The sequence below is a fragment of the Pan troglodytes genome, chromosome 10 (genome assembly GCF_028858775.2).
Source record: "Pan troglodytes isolate AG18354 chromosome 10, NHGRI_mPanTro3-v2.0_pri, whole genome shotgun sequence".
Taxonomy (NCBI): domain Eukaryota; kingdom Metazoa; phylum Chordata; class Mammalia; order Primates; family Hominidae; genus Pan; species Pan troglodytes.
This window is the reverse complement of record NC_072408.2, coordinates 15575568-15583313: the sequence shown is the minus strand read 5'-3', so window position 1 is coordinate 15583313 and position 7746 is coordinate 15575568.

Sequence of the window (7746 nt, the reverse complement as noted above, 5' to 3'; positions counted from 1 at the left end):
CTATACCACAGTTTCTTTATCCACTCATTGATTGATGAGCATTTGGGATGGTTCCATGATTTTTCAGATTCATTCTTTTTTCTTTAAAATCTTCAGTCTTTCCTTTGTTCTCTAGACCACTTCCCAAGGCAACCTAGAAGTGTTTTCCTGGGTAGCTGTCCTCATCCTTTGCCCAAATAAACTCTCTATATTAATGTGGCTTCAGCTACTTCCTTTAGGATGATAGTGAAAAGACAAAGAAGAGAGTATCTTCACGATTCCAAAAGGAAATGAAATACAGGAAGGTATTTTAACAGGAAGAGTAAAATCTGCTTCTAAATCCTTTTACAAGTATCATAAAGGAGTTAATCCTTAGCTGGGAAAAGTAGAAAGGAAGGCAGGAAGACCTTTGTCTTTGTAAATTGTTGTTCTGCCAACAGGCAAGAAGAAGGAGGGGAAGAATGTTCTCCTACATTGCCACCTTTTTCAGCTCAACAATTTGCAGTTATCTTAGAAAAGGTTATTTTGGTTTCCTCCAATCATTACCTAAGGGCTTTGAAATACTTAATCATTCACATGCAGTCTCTAAAATGTAGATCATTCTATTAACATCACAAACAGCTCCACATTCTCAAGTGAGCAATCTTGTATACAAGAGAATCTACTATGAATATTGAACTTGTGATATTATAAGAAACATGTATATTTCATTTTTGTTTATCACAGAGCTTCTGAAACCCTAAAACTTCCTGGTTGATAGAAATGATAAGAGCATCTTTGGTTACAATGTTTGGGTTTTGTCCTCAGCTTCTCAACCATGTTCTAGAGTAATAAAGGTGTAAGAAAAATCTTATGTTATCTATTTGTTTTTTGTTCCAAGTTTCTGAAATAGCTCCAGGGCAATAAAAGATGAAAGAAAAAAATTAACAATAGTTACCTAACTGAACATTAAAAAAAATTTTAAGATGAAAAGAGAGTCTTTTATGATTCACAACAAGTTTAACCAAGCCTGGTGTCTATGCTCGTGAGGTAACTCTTAATGTTCCCCAAGACTGCTTCAGGATGGGGGCTGGTTGCCAGAGGAACCAACCATGTGACTAGAGGATGGAAACTTTCAGCCCCACTCCTCCGGGGAAGAAAAAGGCCTGGAGATTGAGTTCAGTCACTAATGGCTAATGATGTAACCAACCATGCCTTCATAATAGAGCCTCCATAAAAACTCTCAACAATGGTTTTAAACTGAACAGGGATTTTTAAAGTGACGAGATAGTTACAGCTATAGCGAATGATGAAATAGACATTGAGTCACAGGATAAAAGCTCAGAAAACTTCCCCAATGGTTAATTTGAGATGCATTTGATCATAAAAGGACAAGGGAGAAGTGGTTATAAGATGTCAACATTTGTTTCCAGTTCCCGTCAGAGACAAAGAAACACAAACCCAAGGATTGAATCACTTGGTGGTCCAGTAAAAGAATGCATTCTCCTCAGCTATCTGGAGGTAAAGTAGTTTAAACACTTCTTTGGTTCTCATCTGTCTCCTATTATGCTCCCCTAATCACGTTCTGGTCTTGACCATTAGCAACCCTATGCTCCATTCTCTTTGCTTCTTTCTATTTATTTGTCCTGTATAAATTTCTAGATTACAGTGACATGCCTTTGAATCAAGAGTGCTGAAATGGTAGGAGCAAAGGCAAAAAGAAGAGATGCACCAATATAAAATATAATATAATATAAAACAAAATCAAGAGAGAGAATGCTAAATCAGAGCAAAAGCAGAATTGTGGGCAGGCTCAGGCCACATCTCCAAACAAACATTAAGTTCTTTGAGCCTGTCCAGGGAGTAATGCAAAAACAAGCAATGGAGAAGATGGGAACTACTAGAGATGGAAAATAAAAGCATATACTAGTATACCAGTAGACAAAGTGAAAATTGTTGTTTTGGCTTGATCTCTTTTAAATGAGATGTGAGAGGTGAACTAACAATATGAACTAAATCCTTTTCCTAAAAAGAGTATTGGGTTGTTCTTTTGAAAACTGGTATCCATGATTGGATCTATCCATGATTGAACTAAGCAGGCACAACTTGATTCTCTTGTATCTGAATTAAGATAAAAACAATTACATCGATTGCTGGTGACAAACATTGCCCCTGGGAGATATTTAGACTCAGATATGAGGTCCACACAAATTAATATAAAATGTCCTCAAATACCTGCCCGGCCGACCCACTGTCTGGGAAGTGAGGGGCGGAGGTGAGGAGAGCCTCTGCCCCACGGCCGTGCAACCCTCCAGATGTGAAGTGGCAGCCTTGTTTGTGATCTTTCCGCCCTCCCCAAGTTTGCATTTTTGACAGTAAAGTTTATTTTTAAATTTAAATATACATATATCCTCAAATACACAAGACATATAGCATTTCATTATTTTCAATGTATTAGGTTTTTTGTTATTGTTGATTCCTATTACCACTGGATAATAAGAAATTCTTTGGAAGTCATTCTTGGGACTATCCTCTGTCCCTGGGATTATATCAAGATTCTAGAGATTATGTAGATCCAGAAATTGAAGGAGGGAAAAGTGGCAGTTTATTGTTCATGGATCCACACTGGTCACACCTGTACCCTCATGTGCCCCAGCCCTCAGTGCCATGATACCTCCCCAATGCTTTGAAGCCGACTTTGTTCTGTTAGTTGTTCTTCGTGCAAGAGTTGGTCTACAACAAGCTAGTTCACCATTACTGGAATTGGGACAGCTCATTTGGGTAACCCTAAATGATTTTGTTTTCCCTTAACCCTTATCAGGGGTTTGGAGTAGTGGAGTTGAGTTGTTGGGAAGTTGAAACCAATCTAGATGAATAATGATTAAACTCTTATGGGCCAATGACCCATGTGAGATTCTGATTAAAGCTTTGACTCTATAACAGGTTATTATTTTCATAAATACATAACAAAAATTATATATATTTTTATCAAAAATTAACTTCGTTAACATCAACAGCATAAGCTATTTTTACCAAAAAAAGTGTCTCTTTTTAATTTTTATATAACTATTAAGGTCCTTTCTTTTTACTGTATATTTTGGCTTTTATTTTAGATACAGGGGGTACATGTGTAGGATTGCTCATTGAGTATATTGGACCCAGCTAGTGAGCACAGTACCCAAAAGATAGTTTTTCAAACCTTGCCCCATCCTCCCTCTCCCAACTAGTAATCCACCGCGTCTATTGTTTTCATATTTATATCCATGTGTGCTCAGTGTTTAACTCCCACTCGTAAGTGAGGACGTGCAGTATTTGGTTTCCTGTTCTGATGTTAATTCCCTTAAGATTATGGTCTCCAGCTCCATCCATGTTACTACAAAGGACATGATTCCTTTTTTTTCATGGCTATGTAGCGTTCCATGTTGCATATATACCACATTTTTTTATACAATCCACCACTGATGGGCACCTAGGTTGATTCCATGTCTTTGCAATGGTGACTAGCACAGCAATGAAAATATGAGTGCATGTGTCTTTTTGATGTAATAATCCATATTCCTTTGGATATGTACTCTAATGGAATTTCTGCATTGAATGGTAGCTCTGTTTTAAGTTCTTTGAGAACCTCCAAACTGTTTTCCACAGTGGCTTAAATAATTTACATTCCCTCCAGCAGTGTATAAACACTTACTTTTCTCCACAGCCTTGCCAGCATCTGTCATTTCTTGACATTTTAATTATAGCCAAAATGTGTACTTTTTACATTCAAACTAGTTTTCAAGGAAAAAAAAAAAATACAAGCCTAAGTTAGTGTTCCCAAGTAAAGAACTTATCAGCAGCTCATCTTCTAAAAGAACGTAATTCATTACAGGAAAAAGCCGTTGGTTCTAATTCTTTTTCCCTTTCTTTCTTACAGAAGTTCAAGATTGTCTTTGATAAAAGAATATTTACCAGGTGTCTGAAAATACCAAGCTGGAGAATTAGTCTATGGTGATTAAAAAGTCTCAAAGTATGTCTTACCCACTGGAGAATTTTTCCTATGTCAAAAAAGGGGTAAGTCTGCTACATTTTTCCTGGTAACAAATTGCTGTCAATGCTGGGAAAAGCGAGCATTACACTATTCAAATAATTCCTGGTCAACAGTTTCCTCAGTCTGTGATACAAGTACTAAAAAGCTAGGCTTTAGAACTGCATACATTGTATTTGAGTGACTCCTTTGCAGCTGAAAACACTGAATTCGATTTATAGTTTTCAAAAATAATATTGTCAGTAGAAAAAAACTGAGTGCACAGAAATAAATCTCACTAGAAGATCCTTTAATTTCTTCCTCAGTTTATATCCAGGGGATCTAAATGCACTCAGGTGCTATCTCCTGCATTTGTCCACTTGATATCGTCTAACTGAAATCACATTAGTGATTTTTAGTGACTTCCTTTATTAAACTCACTTTCCCTTGTGAAGTAGTAATATGAAATGAGCTGCTGTACTGATGGGAAGAGAGAGACCCTCTCATATTGTTTTATACTCAGTACCTGTTTTAAGAAAAAACAACAAGGAAGTAAAACCAAAACAGGCAGCCCCGCGCCAGGCTCAAAACGAGGCCTGGGCCTGCCGGTCCTAAACCCAGTAGTTAAAAATCAACTCATAACTTACAAACCAATGTTATTCATAGATTCCAGACATTGTATAGAAGAACATTTTGAAACACCCTGCCCTATTCTGTTTCACACTGACTACTGGAGCATGCAGCCCCTATCATGTACCACCTGTTTGCTCAAATCAATCACGACCCTTTCTTGTGAAATCTTTAGTGTTGTGAGCCACTAAAAGAGACAGAAATTGAGCATTCAGGGAGCTCCGATTTTGAGGCAGTAGCTTGCCGATGCTCCCAGCTGAATAAAGCCCTTCCTCCTACAACTTGGTGTCTGAGAGGTTTTGTCTGCAGCTAGTCCTGCTACATTTTTTCATTCCCTGACCAGGAAATGAGGTAACTGACCAATAGCTGAGGCAGCCCCTTAGGCAGCTAAGCCCTGTCCTGTGGAACATCGCTGCGGGCGACTGCGGCCACCCTGAGTGACGCGATTCAAAGCGGAGTAAGAGCCAGCCCCTCTTCCCCCCACTGGCTCTTAGGACCCCCATCGCAGGGGGGCGAGGCGCCCCCCGCTATGCGGGGAGTAAAAGCCAGCCCCTCTTCCCCCCCTGGTTTATAGGATCCGCGGTGGACTCACAGCCTGTTTACCGTATTGTGAGTAATATCATCTCCTCTCTGGAAATTATGAACTATTTCACAGACGGGTGTACACCCGTCTGTATTGGGAGTAATATCATCCTCTTCTTCCCTGAATATTCAGAACAGTATCACAGGGGTGTTTCTACTCCCTGCGATATTGGGTGTCATATCCTCCTCTCCCACGTTGCAATTAGAAACAATATCAGTGGGGGCGTGTCCACCTTCTGTGATATTTAAAGTAATATCATCCTCTTCCCTCCAGGATCATGGGAACAATATTCCTGGGGGGTGTACACTTTCTGCGACATATGTAGTCATATCACCCCCTACACCTTGGAATATTATGAAGGACCATCTCACACGGGGGTGTACACTTCCTGCGATATTGGGAGTAATATCAACCTCTCGGCCTCTGAATATTAGGAAGAATATCACAGGGTGGGTGTCCACCTCCTGCTCTATTATGGGGAGTAATATCTATCTATTATGGGGAGTAATAGCATCCCCTCCCTTTCAGGATATTAGTAACAATATCACAGGGTGGGTGAACACAGCCTGCGATGCTGGAATTATTATTATCCTCTCCCCATCGGGATACTAGGAACAATATCACAGAAGAAGTGTGCACTCCCTGCGATATTGGGAGTAATATCATACGCTTCTTCCGTGAATATTAGGAGCAATATCACCGGGTGGCTGTACATTCATTGCTATGTTGGCAGTCATGTCATACTCCACCCGCTGGATATTAGGATCACTGTCACAGGGTGAGTGTACACCTACTGCGATATTAAAACTAATAGCATGCTCTCCATTCCTGGATATTAGGAACAATGTCACAGGTAGGTGTACACCCCCTGCGGTATTAGGAATAATAATATTATGAATTATTAAACATCAGTCTCATTAATGATTATCAATGGTAATATTAATTAATAGTATAAAGTTATTAATCATTAATGATTATTTTAAAGATATGATTATGCATGATTAAAATTAATTCTTACTATTAATGTCATTTTAAATAATATTAGTTATTAATATTAATATTAATCATTGTTTTATTATCAACATCACTTATGATGGATTTAAGTAACATTAATAACTGATAGCATTATTTTAATATTAATATTGATATTGCTATTAATTGTTAATTGTAGTCATTAATATTTTTAATCCGCATTACGTTTTAATGTCCGCACTGTAGTTATTAATATCGATGATTACTATTAATTGGTATTATATTTATTAATAATTAATAAAACTGTTCCCGATATCCGTGGGGGAGAGGACATTACTCCCAATATCGCAGAAAGTGTACACCCCTCTATGATGTTACTCCTAATAGCCAGGGGGTAGAGGATGACATTATGCAAAATATCGCAGTGGGTGTACATCCCTTCGGTCATCTTGTTCCTAATATCCTGGGTGGGAGCGGATTTTATGACTCCCAAAATCGCAGTGGGCGGAGACCTCCCCCGTGATACTGTCCCTAACATCCATAGGTGGAGAGGATGATATTTCTTCCAGTTTCGCCGGGGGTGCACACCACCCCTGTGATATTGATCCTAATATCCAGGGGGCGAGAGGATGATATTAGTCTGAATATTGCCGGAGGTGTACATTCCCTAGGGATGTTGTTCCTAATATCCAGGGACAGAGAGGATGATATCACTGCCAACAGAGCAGGGGGTGTACACCTCTTCTGTGACATTGTTCATAATAGGCAACGGGGGAGAGGAAGATATCACCCCCAATATCGCAGGGGATGTACACCCCGTTGTGACATTGTCGCTTCTATCCTGGGAGGGAGAGGAAGATACCAGCGGCAATGTCGCAGTGGCTGTACACACACATTGTGATATTGTTCCGAATATACGGAGGGGGAGAAAATGATGTTAATTCCAATATCGCGGGGGTATACATGCCACTGCGATATTGTTTCTTATGTTCAGGGGGCGACGATGATATCACTCTCAATATCGCAGGGGTTGCACACACCACTTGCAATGCGGGGAGTGAGAGCCAGCCCCTCTTCCCCCCTTGGCTCTTAGGACCCCCATCGCAGGGGGGGCGAGGCGCCCCCCGCGATGATGCGGGGAGTAAGAGCCAGCCCCTCTTGCCCCCCTGGCTCTTAGGACCCCCATCGCAGGGGGGCGAGGCGCTCCCCGCGATGATGCGGGGAGTAAGAGCCAGCCCCTCTTCCCCCCCTGGCTCTTAGGACCCCCATCGCAGGAGGGCGAGGCGCCCCACGCGATGATGCGGGGAGTAAGAGCCAGCCCCTCTTGCCCCCCTGGCTCTTAGGACCCCCATCGCAGGGGGGCGAGGCGCTCCCCGCGATGATGCGGGGAGTAAGAGCCAGCCCCTCTTCCCCCCCTGGCTCTTAGGACCCCCATCGCAGGAGGGCGAGGCGCCCCACGCGATGATGCGGGGAGTAGGAGCCAGCCCCTCTTCCCCCCCTGGCTCTTAGGACCCCCATCGCAGGGGGGCGAGGCGCCCCCCGCGATGATGCGGGGAGTAGGAACCAGCCCCTCTTCCCCCCCGGCTCTTAGGACCCC